The sequence below is a fragment of the Amblyomma mixtum genome, chromosome 2, assembly GCF_055824585.1.
Source record: "Amblyomma mixtum isolate Tamu chromosome 2, ASM5582458v1, whole genome shotgun sequence".
NCBI lineage: Eukaryota > Metazoa > Arthropoda > Arachnida > Ixodida > Ixodidae > Amblyomma > Amblyomma mixtum.
Window position 1 is genome coordinate 164,589,240 of NC_143013.1, and position 15,206 is coordinate 164,604,445.

The following is a 15,206-nucleotide window of genomic DNA, read 5'->3' on the forward strand; positions in this document are numbered from 1 at the left end:
GGTCGTGGAGCGGAAAATAGCTTGACGTAGGGATCCGGGCACATTGACAACTTATGTTTGAGAAGGAAAAGAAATTTTAATCTGAGAATTTTACGTCTTACCTGCAATGTTTGAATTCGGTTTGCTCGCATTATGGCAGTAGGTGAGTCGGTTCAAAGGTATTTTGAAAAGATGAATTGAATGGCCTTGCGCTGGATCATTTCAAGCGCTTGAATGTTAGTTTTAGTAAATGGGTCCCAGACAATGCAAGCGTATTCTAACTTGGGTCTGATTAATGATGAATAGGCTAGAAATTTGAAGTCCGCAGGAGCATTCTTCAGTTTGTGCTTGAGGGTACAAAGTTTACGAAACCCTGATGCACATACGTTACTTATGTGTTTGTTCCAGCTTAGATTATTAGTTATCGTCACGCCAAGATATTTATATTCAGTATCCTGCGAAAGTGGAAATGATGGAAGAGCGTAAGGGTATAAAAGGCTGTTTTTTTTTCTTGGTTAATCTCATAAATACGGTTTTCTGAGCATTAAGTTTCATGTCCCACTGGTTGCACCAATCCAGAATATTGTTTAGGTTTAAATTGAGTAATAGTTGGTCTTCACGACATGTAATTACATTAAACAAAACACAGTCATCTGCAAACAGCCGGATTTGAACGGGATGAGTAACTACTTTTACAATCTCATTCACATATATTAAAAATAACAGGGGCCCGAGGACACTTCCTTTGGGAACACCAGAAGAGACAGGCAGGCTGTGTCAATAATGGTCGTCAATACTAACAAACTGCTGTCGGTTAGATAAGTAAGCTGACACCCAGTTAACTATAAAGTTAGGAAGACCAACTTGTTTAAGCTTGTCAATTAATTTAGAATGGGAGACGAGGTCAAATGCTTTACTAAAATCCATGAAAATAATATCAGCCTGGCCGGCTTTATCAAGTACAGATGCGAAACTATAAACAACCGATGTTAGTTGAGTTACAGTAGAATAGCCCTTCCTAAACCCGTGTTGAACGTTAGAAAGGATATTGTTACTGTCAAGAAAACCGATGATGAACTTGGCTATTATGTGTTCTAGTAATTTGCAACATGTTGAAGTGAGAGAGATGGGACGATAATTTGATATCAGTGATGCGTCCCCTTTCTTTAGAACAGGAACAGTTTTCCACTCTGAAGGAATCACAGCTGATGACAAAGATGCGCGAAAAATAACAACCAGAAACTCGGAAAGCTTTTCGGCATACCGACGCAAGAAAGCGTTCGAAATTTTATCAGGGCCTGGCGACTCGTTAGTTTTCAGGTTTAGGAGCAATGCAACAATGCCAGGTCTTGATATCATAACAGAAGGCATAGTACAGGGCGTTTCAAAAGGACCGTGTTCACCACTTGCATTAGCAAAGAAACTGTGGAAGTAGCGGTTAAATTGCGTAACAATATCGTTTTTATCTGTGAGAGGCTTCCCGTCGTGCATTATTCGGTCAATAGGTTTTTCTTTTGACATAAGTGGTTCCAAAATTTATCAGGTGAAGTTCGAATGAAATTAGGCCGTCTGTATTCAAAGTAATGGCGTTTAGCGGTCCTCACAGCTGAATTAAGGGATAGTTGAAAAGACTGAATAATGGAACGACTGGCACCTCCACGTTTCAAACGTTTCACTTTTCTTTTCAATTGCAGGACTTCACATGTGATCCAGGGAGAGCCTTTGCGTGATTTTATTAGTTTGTTAGGGACAACGTTTTCAAGGCAGTGAGTGCATAGTGTTTTGAACTTATTCCATAGCTCATCAGCATTACTGCCTCGGAAACTGCTGAGGCAAAAATCTAAATAATCCAACACGCTCTCATCTTTCGCACGCGAGAAGTCCTTTACATAGCAGACTTTGGCCACAGGCTTTTTACAAACAATATGAACTGGGAAAGAACAATGGACCAAATCATGATCGGAAATTCCCTGCTCAATTGAAACATGGTAGTCACTAATAGATCGGCTTACACAGATAAGGTCAAGTACAGAAGAAGTACAACCATGTACACGTGTTGGCTGCCTCACTACTTGCTGCAAGTCATGTCTCAACATAATATTAAATATGTGCTCTTGATGAGCAGCATGATCGGGATCAAGAAAGGGCTTGTCCCAGTTAATTGATGGAAGGTTTAAATCACCAATTAATAAGATTCTGTCATGATGAAAATCATTCATGAAATCAGACAGTTCACGTAGAAACTGCGGGGGGGAATTGGGAGCTCTGTAAACTGAAATTACTAGAAAGGACCGTCCCCAACAAGAAAGTTTTAACGCGAGGCTTTCATGGTTTTCAATTTGAGTTAGGAAAGAAGTGTCGATGCCATGTTTTACGAGTACGGCAACACCACCTCCTCTGGTAGATCTGGTCCGACGGAACACCCGGTAAAGGGGAGGGAAAACATCTTCATCATCAATTCCTTCATGTAACCAAGTCTCTGTGATTACAACAATGTGTGGCTGATACCCTAGAATTATGGATTCAAGATGATCGCGTTCATTTGCCACGCTGCGCGCATTTATGTTTAGAAGCTTAAGTTCCTTGACAAGCGGTGATGCGAGTCACTCTTTACTCTACTCATTTGGTAACTTCATTCTGCAATTGTTGGCCTCATCCCACGGGAAAATCTGCCCGTCCATTTTTAGTTTATCATGCACCAGAATAGGCTTCTTGCCTTGATCCCTATCAATTTTTGTACTATCCCATAAAAGTTTTCTTATTCTAAGCGTGTCACGTGAATAGTCATTCTGTACCGAATATTTGGTTCCTTTAAGCTTACGGGCATTCCGCATTACTTCTTGTTTTTCATTAAAGTCCTGGAAGAACAATATGACGGGTCGCTTTTTCCCAGCTTTGCCAATACGGTGGATTCTGGCGACTGAGTTGCATGTCACACCAAGCTTCTCTTGAAAAACCTCAGAAATAACTTTCTCCCTGAGGACAGATTCTGTTTCATCGCTGTCTTCTTCTACCCCAAACACAACTAAGTTGGAACGCCTACTTCTGTCCCCCAAGTCAATAATTTTTTCGCGTAGGAAGGTGACTGTTCTTTCCAGGTTATCTACACGGGCTGATTGGTCTTTTAATAGATCGAGCTGTTGAGTGAATTCGCACAATATCTTTCCATCTTTGCGTTATGCGTCCTTAATGCTGCCATTTCGTCTGTCAATTTTTGCTGTCCCAGAATCAGTTGCTTCAACATCTCTTGCGTGCTCATACTGTCCGAGTCGGTCTCGGGGCCAGGATTAAGTTCGACGTCGCCACACAACATCAACTCGCACATTAGGTATACATCACATGCGAGACGAATGCAGTGCTCGGGGCAAGGCAGAACCAGAATACCACGGCAATCACTTGTAAATGTACAATAATAGGCACCAACCTGGGTTAGACAGAAGAAGGGTGCGTAAGGCCACATGCCGCTGCCTGGTCTGCCGAGCCCACTGAAGTGATATTCTTGCGGTCGGGTATTTAAAGGGATGTCCGGTGAGGTCACATGCTGATGCGGCGGCGCTGTAGGCGTGACGCACGTAGCCAGATTCGTGATGTCATCAGGCTCTTGATGGAAGTTGTGCTGATAGTCCGCTCCGGCATGACCAAGCAAGAAAACCTGGGTTAGACAGAAGAAGGGTGCGTAAGGCCACATGCCGCTGCCTGGTCTGCCGAGCCCACTGAAGTGAAATTCTTGCGGTCCGATATTTAAAGGGATGTCCGGTGAGGTCACATGCTGATGCGGCGGCGCTGTAGGCGTGACGCACGTAGCCAGATTCGTGATGTCATCAGGCTCTTGATGAAAGTTGTGCTGATAGTCCGCTCCGGCATGACCAAGCAGAAAAACCTAGGTTAGACAGAAGAAGGGTGCGTAAGGCCACATGCCGCTGTCTGGTCTGCCGAGTAATTCATAGGTTGTGGGTTCGGATCCCCGCGGCGGCAAGTGGTTGTTTTTTCTTCTGCTTTTCTAATCAGTTAGCTTTAACCGGTAATATATTCAGTAATATTCTAAATCGAACAACACCACAAAATAAATAAATTATTTAAAAACCCCCTATGTTCCCTGGTTTCTGTGGCTGTTGGCTTCACACACACACACACACACACACACACACACACACACACACACACACACACACACACACACACACACACACACACACACACACACACACACACACACACACACACACGCACGCACGCACGCACGCACGCACGCACACACACACACACACACACACACACACACATATATCCGAAATTAAGAAACGCTTCATTGAAGTGAACATTTCTTGCGAGTCAATGTTTCGGACAGAGCCTATCCTTTTTCAAGACTGAAGTTACATGTTTCTTGCTTCTCTTCTTAAAGGGTCTTCATCTGCAGAGGTGTTCGACACATGAGCCAAAACAAGCAGACGATGGCTCAAGGACGAGAAAAAAATACACAAATGGAACAAGAGGGGGGAGGGTCATGTCGTCACGCGCCACCCACATATGCGGTCGCGAAGAGAGAGGGCGAAAAAAAGAGACAAGAGAAAAAAAACGGGATAGGAGAATGGACGGCGAACATGAGTGCTAACACAGCTGGCAGCTAGTAAAGTGTATGGCGACAAACAGTAGCCGAAACAAAGCTTAGATTTGAGATGCACTCAGATGTTGTCCGCTTAAACGAGTAAACAAAATGCAACGAAGCAAGAGGAGGTGGGGGGGGGGGGGGACTTCCGCCACATACAACTCCTTTGGCAGGATGAGTCAAGGCGGGCAGAGTGTAATTTAACTAGACACACGTGGGGTGTTGACGCCCTCACATGCACACAGCCACAGAAGCAACAAAAAAAGGAAAAAAAACGCCGGGAACCGAGGCGACTTTGGGGAAGAATTGTCGCGTGGGGCCATTATGAATGGCGGGAGTGCTTAAGGTTCTTTGATTGCGCTGCTCTCGTCAAGATGGTCGAACGAGGGAAGGTAACAGCACGGTGTGCGATGAAGACATCGGTGTAAGCGTTTGGGAGAAAGCTTGCGAAGGAGGAGGACCGCCGAGGTTGGTCAAGCCGGCACTCGAAGAGAGGGTTTTGGGGACTCTGAGAAAAGAACATACTCGTGCTCGTGAACGCATTCCCCTAACCGCGCCTGAGACCACCGAACTTACGCTCTTTGAGCAAAGTAAAACCAGCGAGGTACGCGAGATAAAACGCAAACAAATTCATTAGGGACGGGATTCCACACCTCGCGTGTAAAAATACTGCTGCACGCGAAGAATCAGAAACGGGGGCAGCTGCTAATAATCACCCCATTGTTACGGCAAGCCCAAGCAACAAATTCAACGCAACCACACAAAACACCATTAATACCGACAACAGAAGCAGAACGCTCTGGAACTGGAGCAGCACTAATTATAAATCCGCTGCGACAAGCTCTGGCTCTGGTTTCCAGGATAACATTATTAATCTATCATCCAGCGCCCTAACGACTGACGAGAATCAGATCTTTCCCGAGGCCTTACGTTCTGCCCCACCACAAGTAAATACAATGTATTCTCAGTTTTAAAAGATTTGGACAATTTGGACAAACTGCAGTCTTACTTCCGAACAAATTTGTGAGAAATTAAGACTGCAGGTCGAATTTACGCATTCATGAGTTCAAGGAAAGAAATAAACGAGGCGGCATTAGTAGGAAAGGAAATTTTAATTTCGGTGTTGAAAAAAAAAGAGGAGAGAGACACGAGGAGGAAACAACAAGATGTAAAACAAACGGGAAAACTGAACAAAGCCCTCGCGAAAAGTACAGAGAGTAGTCAAAAAAGGCAAGGCACATTTGTCGCTTACACAAGCGTCGAGCGAGGAGGAGCGGCTGGGCGTCGGGCAGTCTTTAGGCAATCCTTGGGCGTCCCAGTTTCGACCCACCTCTGCCGGCGTTGTCCACGGCGGTCTCAACGCTGCCCTAGAAAATAGTCAGCGTCTCTGTGCTCCGGGCACGGCCCCCAGGTCAGGTAGCCCGGCTATGCAGCGGAGATCTCAGAGGCGGCCCGTGTCGAGAAGCTGTCGGCTGGGCGGGGAGAGTGGCGCCTGGGTCTGATGGCTGAGGCTCCCGACGACGGCTGTCCGGGTCTGGTCACCCGGACGTCTGCGGCTGAGGCCCAAGCCTGGGAACTTGGGGAGCCAGCAGAACACGTCCACCTCCGTCGCCGACCTCCGTCGCTCTCTTCTCCCCCGCACGTTCTATCTGCCACGTATTCCTTTGCTTTTCATCTTCGTTCGCCTCCCGTGCGTCTTCTGTCGCCGCAGTGTGGCGCTGGCTCCTTACAAATGCGTACTAGGCGCCTCAAAACATTTTGCCACTCTGTGTGCTATTTGCCTCGCATGTTTTGGAAAGGTTCACTACGGGATACGAAAGTATGCGGCACCTCCGCTAGTGTTGCAGGCTTAGAACACAAATATACGAAGTGGGCACACTACGAAGGCGATGTATGCGAAGCGTACGCAGCGATAAATTCCGTAGCGGATTTAGAACGATAGAGAAATGCCCAACGCCTGATATGAGTCGTCGCATGGAAAATGGTTGATAAGAGAAAGAACTGATCATATTCAGCCTCTGTTAATTAATAAAGCTTCTATGCAATGCGAAATGCCATGCCCGCTAGTGCAAGGGTGAAATTGAAAGAACGAGCGGAAAGAATACATAAGGACACCACAGAATCTTTAGAAGATTTCTGGTTTGATGCGGCTTGACGTCGAACCACGAATCCTGTCATGAGGGGCGCCTTGTGGAGGGCTCCGGATAATAAACACCATTCGGGGTTTTTTAACGTGCACTGACATCGCACAGTACATGGATTTCCTGCATTCGGCCTGCATCGAAATGCGGTAGCTGCGCTCAGCATTGAACGCGCGTCGTTCGGGTCACACGCCGAGTGCTATAAGGACTGCACTACCGCGGAGCCGACTATAGAATTAGGATTAGCAGTGGCGAGCGTCGCTCTTCTATGCCTTGTCCTCCGTCTTATTTTCTGTTATCATTGTCATAAAGAAGGGTATAAGCAAAATACCTCTCCAAATCTTGCAGCAGTACCCGATATGGACCAGACAGCAGGCCTTCACACCCTTTGCAAACTGCCAGGTGTCGACATTCGTTCTCCTGCTTGTCCGAAGAAGAAGGCAAAGAAGTTGAATAAGGCATCTGGGAGCATTGGTATCAGCACAAGCAATCGCTTCGCTGCTCTAGCGTGTGTTGAAGGCGGCTTCCCCAATATTCCTACACCTGACCCCCAACTCTCAACCTGCCTGCTCAACAACTTTCTTACACACAAGCTGTACACCGTCGAAGAAGCAAGCCCGCATGAACACATAAAGCCACGGACATCACAGATGATGACACTGCTCTCGAGAATGCCATCGCAGAGCCTCGTAGCCGTTTAGAGGAACTCAATAAGCTCCGAGAACAGCCGTGGCCGCAGTCATCTCGGAGAAACACAACAAACGAGCTACCTCCTCATAAAGCGTCTCCAAACAGCACTGAGCCACATACAGGCCGCGACGTCCTTTTAAATGAGCACACCCCGGCAGTGGATAAAATATTGGCGCGCATGAAGCAGTTGACCGCCCTGATCATTGAAGCTCTTCGACCTCGCCATTGATAGTGAATCATCTCTGGTAGTGAAGTGCAAGTGCTGACGATTTGCTAATAATTCATCTGAAGTGAACAACCCCCTCTGCGGCGGTAAACTCAAGACACGGACCTTGCTTCTTCAAGAGGACAAATCCCCTCCTCGTCTCTCTGGTTTCTGCGCTTACCATTTTCCTTCCATCCTTCATCCCCGCTCTGTCGCTTTCACCGTCCAACCCGGTAAATCTGCAATTTATGTTCATCGTTCTGTTCCCCGTACACCGGTAGGTCTCTCACGGTGGTGTAACACTCGCCAAGAGGTCCTTAGCCTTCTCGTAAAACCTGCCCATACACCACGGATCTTTCTATGGCCGTCCGGGAACGGCATCTCCCAACCTAGGTTGGATTCGTTTCCCACGCAATAACTACTAGGGCACCCCTATTTTGGATGGCGGAGACTTCAACGCGCTCACACTTCGTGGGGCTACCGTTGGGATTCCTGCCGGGGTGCACACATTAACGGCACCTTTCGAGATACTTCATTTAAACTTCTAAATAAACAGCAAAATTGAAGGCGCCCACAGTGTCGTCCGTATTCCCCGGATTTGTCCTGCTGTTTAGGCCCCGGCAACCCTCGTTAGACGGTTTAACCAGACATTTGGTGCAGTTATCACAGTGGTAATTTAATCTATATCACACCTTCGCGTCTCCGGCAAATACAGCGCAGAGTGCCCTTTACTTCATATGTTTCCGTACGCGCAGATAATCGGCTTTCTACTTTCAACCCATCTACTATTCTGTCTGCACTGTCGGCTCTTTTGTCGACTCACACATTCTCCACTACTGTAAATGAAGATGATCTGAACCCCGGACATGCAGCTTCCTCATCTCTGGGCTTTTGGTCGCCGGGCGAATATTTACGCTTCTCGTAATCCTGACCACCCTTCAGCCCTTCCAGCTCTTCAGCGGGTTACTGCACGTGCCCCGCGCTATTCAAAGCTGCTTAGCAGACAACGCTGGGGTGCATGGTGTGCCCGCCTCTCCTCTACAGAGGGTAATCGACCGCTTTGGCGGGTATTTCAAGCCATGGAACGAACTTTTCAAGTAGTTGAAAATACCGAAAGGATTCTCTCGGCTCTGCATGTGATTGAAGCTTCATTTGCACAACAGGCAGCCGGTCACTTTTTCTGACATGATGGCAGCGTTCCTACCCCATCTCCCATATTATCGCTTTATGGGACGTACTAATCATTCTGCCACAGTCATCTTGTTCACACGGTGATCGCTGCTGACATCACCAAGCCATATGACAACGTTCTTCGCTCTGCAATTCTTGGCACCCTTCAAGATTTCGGTCTCCCGCACCGGTTTCTCCTCTCAATTCGTCTCATCGTTAACAAACAAAACGTTCCGTGTACAAGTCCGTGGAGAGCGTTTTGGTCACTTTACCTCCAACCGCGGCGTACCACAGGTCTCCGTCCTCGCCCCCTTATTATTTAACGCACCTTAAATATCTCTTGACCCAGCCCTAGAGAAAATGTCTTCTGAACGCGCCCTTGCGTATGCCGACGACGTAACCTCGTGGTCCTGTCATCCAGATCCGTCTGTGCAACAGCCGGCGCTCCATCAAGCTCTGGATGACTTAACATCCCGACTGCCCCCTTTGAATCTGACCGTTTCGTGTAATAAACCACGTTTTATTCCCGTTTTAAACAGATGTCGCTTACGGAAAGTAACCGTCTTACATTCACGGTAGATAATTCTCAAATTCCTAAAGTAGAAAGTGTGCGTGTTCTAGGTATTCTAGTCCATACTTGTGGGACTGGAACTCCGTGCCTAAACGTGACCAGTAAATCGGCTGACGCTGCTCTCGTTCTGATTCGACGCGTAGCTATGCGCTCTGGCCGAGCGCGTTTTGATACTGCCCCTCAGCTCGTGCGCTCCATCCTCAAGTCGCGGATACCGTACCAGGCTCAATTTCATCGCCACACCCTCACCCGTCGACAGTGCGACTGCCTTGAATCAATCAATCGGGAGGATATGCGCGCCATAACTTATCTTCCTCGCATCCCACCAATACCCATTCTGCAAGTGTACGCTCAATTTAATACATTAAGTGAAATCATCTACCAGCGTGAGGCAAGCAGACCACACAAGATGCCGCTTCAACTTCATCGTTTACAGACTCTTCCTTCATGGGCATAGTGTCAACTCAAAGACAATCGCTCCTCTGCTTCGCCGCGTATATGAACCTCGCATCTACCTTCGCGGTTCATACTATACGCCGATGCGTCACACGCACATTTGCAGGGTGTTACCGCGGTTTAGTATCCCTCCCATCCTCATGTTCACTCCCGCGCTACATATAGCGCGGATACTTTCTCTCCCCTTGCCTTGGAGCCTCAAGCGATACACAGTGCAAATGTTTCCCTTCCACTCGTGCTCAATTTCGATATTGTTCACATCCACACTTACTACATCGCCGCCCTTAGGTAGTTTAAGGCTGTCTGACACACATCCCACATTACACAATTCATTCACCAATTTTGCCCAGATTACCCCCGTCCTGTGCGTATCAACTGGGTTCGCGCCCATGCTCACGATCCGCAGAATACTCATGGGGATAAATTTCCACACCTTGACACCTCAGACATCCTGCTGTCTTCCCCTCTTCCACCAGATATGTTCATGTCCCATGTTTCCGAAAAGCATGCTTTGCGTCTGCGAAGACGTACTCTAATTGCTCCGTGTTCGTACCCTCTCCCCTTTAGTCTCACTCGGAAGGAGGACGTAATGTGCGCCGGAATCGGACAGGAGCGGCTATGTCTCTTCCTGTGCGTCATCGGTGGCGTGACAAACGTTTAGAAGTGACTAAGAAGTATTCCCTTTGTGGTGCCGCGCCCGACCATTGTGACGAAAACTGTTAGTGTGAGCTGACCTCCCTACAGCCTCCGTCAGGCGACGATTCCGAAGGAAGATAGGCCTGCAATGGGACGTTGCACGCGAATACCGCAAGTTGACACATGATATTCGCTTTTTCGAGAACTTTTGTAATTTTTAAACGAGACTCGTTAACTCGCCTTCTAACTTTCTCTCCCTCGCTCATTATGCCTAAGGACCAACATCTTGAATAAAAACCAAAAAAAGAAACACTGTAGCTGATCGTTTTCTTTTTCTCTTTTAAAACGATAGTATTTAGCTTGTAGGTTTGTAAAAAAACATCCAGTTTCTCCATAACAAAATTTCTGACTGATCGAGACGGTCGTGACCTTGTTCGGGAACCTTTCTTCAGGATACAATATTAGAACACAGTAGAACACTAACTCGCCCACTCCTCGACCTTAATTTACCAACAATCTCTGTAAACCAACATAATTTACCCAGTAATCTTCACCAATCCAGCTTAATCTATTCACTAAATTCCACTATTGCACTCTAATTGTTTTTTCTGGGGTGCGGCTACATCCAAAATTTGGGGTGTCCTTTGTAATAATGAGAGTAGTGGCAACTTCGAAATCTCATCACATTTTCTCCTTTAAGATTGTCGTTACGATGGCGCCAAGGTTGCCCTGTTACTTTGAAAAAAAAAAACACTAACAGCGCAGTTACCCCACTCGCTAAAAGATTATTACCGAAAAGATATTCCGGATTATTTGTGCGAATTTCTGAACATGTTCAGCCATTATTTCTTTGTTGATATGCTAACGGCTGTGCTGAACCGGCTCGCACAGCTAGATCTCGGTGACGCCGGCGCCGCGTTTTTTTTTTATTGGGGTTTAACGTCCCGAAGCAACTCAGGCTATGAGGGACGCCGTAGTGAAAGGCTCCGGAAATTTCGACTACCTGCGGTTCTTTAACGTGCACTGACATCGCACAGCACACGGGCCTCTAGAATTTCGCCTTCATCGAAATTCAGCCGCCGCGGCCGGTATCGAACCCGCGTCTTTCGGGTCAGCAACCGAGCGCCGTCACCACTGAGCCACCGCGGCGGTGCCGCGTTTGTGTTTCGGGAGTTTTCACACCTGCATCTTGGCTGCACCCTCGCTGCGCTCCACTCGGGCGGCGCGTCTTATTGCGCTTAGAAAGTGGGGTAATCGCACGGTGAAGTTTTATTAGCTGTGCTGCAATAACGCATTTTTATTTATTGTAATGGTGTCCATTTTAGCACTGAATTCATCCTTTCGTTCACTACATTCTGCTGTTTTCTTATCAAACGAGCACAGAGCCTCCGAAATATATCTTAAGGCGTCTCAGGACTTCTTGCGATTGCGTGCAGCATCTGCTGATAACGGAGGCTGCATGGTACGCTAGTCACGGCCAGCTCGCACGAATCGGGCATCCAATCGCGAAAAAAGCTGCGCATGGGCAAGTGATCGAGGGTGCGCGTCTCACTCCGAGGCCATCAGTAACATAGCGCTAAAAAAGTGCAGGAAGTGGTGGGTGATCGGTTGGGGCTACACCAAAGGCGAGCCAGGGGTACGATACTGCGGTTAGTTTCGGTTTCAGCTAGACCTGACGTTTCAGGATAATATTAAATCGAGTGCATGCAGGATGCCACATATATCCTGCGACGATGGGAGGAAGAAGAGGAAGAAGCCGTTCTGTGCGGCTGTGCTTCAACATGTTTCTTGCTGGAAACAACGCATCGGCCGTTGGCCGAGGTCTACCGACGACTCAGGACACTATGGACTCGTACAAAGTTGTACTTCCCCGCTTTCCTACCGGTAATGTTGTCCTTAATACCGTTTTCCTGCATGCTGACCTTAAGGGTCGCCCGTACCGAGCACCTGACTTCCGTGACGCACTCGCACAGATATTGGATCTCCGGGAAATTTTGTGCTTTGGTCAATACCAAATGAGCCACGTGTGGATGGTTACCTGCGAGAGTAGTTCTTCCAAACAGAAGCTTGTTAACAAAGCGGAGTTTCCTGTCAAAGGACTGCGGTGCATGGTGTTTGACCCGGATACTAAGAACGTCAAGGTTAAGCTCCTTTGGCTTCCCCGCTGTATGGAACACCGGAGGATTGTGGAAGCATTAGAGCCTTATGGCACGATTCAGTCTGTGGAACGTGAACAGTGGCGGTGCCCAGGGATGGAGCATATGGAAACGGCGAACCGTGAAATCTCCCTCACACTCAAGGATGGAGTGTCAGCAAGCACAATCCCGCACACACTTAATGTTTATGGAGTGCAGGCATTAGTCCTTATCCCGGGGAGACCGCCACTGTGCCTCCGATGCAGCCGGGTTGGACATGTACGGCGCCAGTGTCGCACGCCTCGATGCACCCAGTGCCGACGCTTTGGCCATACTGCGGAGAACTGTGTCTTGAGTTACGCTGACAGGCTGCGTCAAGGCCAGTGGTCATGGGACGATGACGTGGCATCAGAACATATCATGGATGTGTCTGAGGTTGTCGACGCGACCGGAGAACTAAGTCGTGAGCATCGAATAGATGGGGAACAGAAGACTTCGACACCTCAAATCAACACGGAATCTAAAGCGACTGGCCATCTAGCATCCGCGCCTCCAGAACGAAAACCGCCGGACCCGGGCACCCCGTGAGTGCTACAGAGACTGCTGTGCTTGCTGCACAGGAACACCTCGTCGCCACAGGTCAACGTCCGGATATGCCTCATGCGGAGTCAGTCGATGCGATACAGCCATTGAATGCTCGCCGATCCTCCTCTGCTGCTGATTCTGCTTCGTCGTTGGAGGGTAACTGTGAGCCGTGTGTGGCGTCGATCTCTGACGTGTCCGGTTCTCTGTTGGCTGTCAGTGTGGCAGCGAGTGATGTGCTCACCTCGGGTTCGTGGGCCGAGGCCTTGGCTGTCTCAGAGGAAGACATGGACAGCACCGCACCTTTGAAACGTCCAGCAGATGCTGACGAGGTGTGTATTGATGGCGCTGACCACAAGGCACAATGTGTAGAGGCCACGGGAAGGGTGGCGTTAAAGAGGAGGGTGATGTCTGCCCGAGAGGCCGCCAATTTGGAGGCGGGCCATCCCATTCCAGGGGATGGCGTTTGTTAAGACTGGCATCAAAAATGGCGATCGTCGCAGCATATCAAGTCGCTACCCTTAACGTTAGGAGTATGCGTAATCGTAGGAGGCAACAGCAGGTACGGCATCTCTTAAAGAAATGGAGTGTGTGTGTAGCCGCTATCCAGGAAACAAAGTTGTCCTCTGATGAAGAGACAGCAGCTGCTCTCGAGCCTTTTTTGTCGGAATACAACATTATTGTTAGCCACGCGAGAGGCTTATCCGGAGGTTGTACGCTATCCCTGGCGAACACGCTAGAGATGACAGCCATGTCTTATTGCATAGATCACGAGGGGCGACTTATATGCTGTGATCTCACAATTTCAGGTGTACAGTGGCGGATTATTTGTGTTTACGCCCCCACAAAGCAGCGCGATAGAAGGCTTTTCTTTCTGTCATTAGTTGAACATTTGTGCACGGACCGCAAAATTATATTGTTGAGAGATTTTAATTGCGTTTGTAGGGATGAGGACCGATCAGTGGTATGTAAGAGATGCGACCCTAGTGCTGCATTACTTACCGACTTGGTTTCTGAATATAGTCTTGTGGATGTGGGACAGGAAAAAGGCGACAGTATGCATTTCACTCATTTTAAGTTTTCCTCTAATGCTCGCGTTGACAGAATTTACGTTTCTGTAGACGCGTTAGCAAGTGTGTTTGGTTACTGGGTGCGGCCCATCTTCTTCAGTGACCACTGTATGGTGTCTCTTCAGATAGGGAGGTGCACTCGGCATGTACTTCACCCTCGATGGGAGTTGTGGAAGATGAATAACTGTCTGCTCTCAGACGAAATCTTTCAGCGTGCTCTACCTACACTCTAAGAACTGCTACTCCTCCATTAAGAGTAAAAGAGCCTCGCTACTCCTGCAGGTCTCAATCTACTCTCTCTACAAACGAGAAAGAGTGAAAGGTCCTGTTCACTCCTCTTGACAAAAGAGTAAAATGGCATTTCCACTCCTGCGTACTTCAAGGGAGTTCAGTGCTTGTTTTACTCCTCCGCCCTTACGGCCATACATTCGTAAGGGCGCGCTAGCTTCTCGGGGCCGGCCTGCCAGCCTGGATGCCGGCGTCAGAAAAATGCACTATTGTTTGTTCACGACCAAAGCTCTGGGATAGAGTATCATTAGCCAATGTCGAGTTGTTGGTAGAAGCGATAACAGCCATACAAATTTCCTCCCATAGCCGCTTTGCTGCTGCTCTGGAGTTCGCCTGGCCTCTGCTATAGCTCCGCTCCTGAAGGGGTCGCGGAAACCGAGCATATATTTATTTCCCTATGACGCCGGGTTCAGAGTAAAACGGTGCCGAGGGTAGCACCTAAGTGCTGGCCAGTTTCGAAGCGCATTCAGCTACAGCATCTATGTGAAATCGGCTAGGTTTAGCGACGACAAGGGCAGCCAGCGAGCAGCGCACAGTTCGTCGCCCGGCGCGACCGCGGGCGGCGTCGTTGCCGAAAGCTCGGCTCGCTCAATGATTCGCTCCGTAGCTTGCGAATCGCGCACGCAAGGCTGGAAAATCGAGCAGCGACTGGCCTGCGATTGAGCGAGCCTTTATGC

The 15,206-nt window shown here is 48.3% G+C and overlaps 1 pseudogene; it reads left to right on the plus strand.

The window, feature by feature from the left end:
* Positions 1-12,235: 12,235 nt before the first annotated feature.
* Positions 12,236-13,644, plus strand: LOC149361467 (uncharacterized; annotated as a pseudogene).
* The last annotated feature ends 1,562 nt before the right edge of the window (positions 13,645-15,206 follow it).